General features: G+C 36.8%; 1 protein-coding gene across 6 annotated transcripts in view; it reads right to left on the bottom strand.

Moving 5' to 3' along the window:
* LOC118750057 (1-phosphatidylinositol 4,5-bisphosphate phosphodiesterase classes I and II) overlaps positions 1–1,281 on the bottom strand; it is a gene marked incomplete at its 5' end in the record, with an annotated part of 104,066 nt that overhangs the window by 77,963 nt on the left and 24,822 nt on the right.

Raw genomic sequence — 1,281 nt, forward strand, 5'->3', positions numbered from 1 at the left:
CATCCATTAGCTCCATAAATGGCGCAAAATAAGATCTGGCACCCGTACTGCGGTTGTTGTCGCTTGCCGCTTTGTACGCCTGAAGTAAAGTGCACATCTTCGACTCCAAGCACAATGGTGTTCTCTCGGAATCCTAAAAGTAAGAATAGTTATTTAAATTCCTCATTTTAAACTTTTATTTTTTGTATTTTACGCACCGTAATGCCGATTGACAACATATCTTCTAACACATTTGCGTATGCCAACCTCTTTTTTTTAGGATGCTGGAATTCTTCCTTCCGCGCAAGGTAGCTTCTCAAAAAACCTGTGGTTTTTTCTCGGGTCCATCTTCTTCGTTTCTTGTCTTGTATTCTGAAATATAAATCATATTTTAAATATTTGATATTTTTATAAAAAACTATGAGACGCTATTTTACACACTGCTGCTCCATTTTGTTTCTCTTAATTTTGAAGTTTGCCTGAAATTTCCCCATCAGTTTGACATTTAGCAGAAATTTCCCTTAGTACTTTTCAGTGACTCATTCACAATAGTGCCGGTTTTTTACTTTGCAACACTATTCATCAGGTCGGCTATTGTTTAAGCGTTTTCAACTCAAACCGCTTATATTAACTCAACTTGCTTATTTTGTGTTGTTACTTTCCACGTAATTCGATTACCTACCTATCGTTCTTTTGCAACTCGGGTACAAAAGAAAACAACTCTAGTTGACATGAATGATAGAACAATAAAACTCTTGATAATTGGCGAAAGCGGTGTTGGAAAATCAAGGTAGGAAATCTGGCAAAATTATTACACCGTTTTAAGTGCAAAACCGCGTATCAGCAAAATGCAAAACCGCGTATGTAAAGTTGTAGAAATTATTTTCCAGAGCGTAAAAACACTCATATTTCAAAATGGTTCTCTTTTTTTTATAAAGCAATCGCATTTCTGGCGGGTATATTTCAGGACGAATGGATAAGGATTGAGCCAAGAGCTTGTGTGAGCAAATCCAATTTTTGGCAGCCAATGTCAATTACGAGGTTTTACAGAATGACGATACGCGGTTTTGTACTTTAAAGGAAGATTAACTGAAACGGATGATGTCGCAAAAAGAATTTTACATTACTTGTTGGCATGTAAATTACTCGCTAAATTTTATCTTCAGCCTCATCCGTCGATTCGTACACGATAAATTTGACGACAACTACGATGTTACTATTGGAATGGATTTCAAGGGCAAAGTGGTGAATATTAATGGGCTTGAATATAAGTTGGCTCTCTGGGATACTGCTGGTGCCGAA

The sequence above is a fragment of the Rhagoletis pomonella genome, unplaced genomic scaffold (genome assembly GCF_013731165.1).
Source record: "Rhagoletis pomonella isolate Grant_MI unplaced genomic scaffold, Rhpom_1.0 Rhpom_scaffold_00124, whole genome shotgun sequence".
NCBI classification, from domain to species: domain Eukaryota; kingdom Metazoa; phylum Arthropoda; class Insecta; order Diptera; family Tephritidae; genus Rhagoletis; species Rhagoletis pomonella.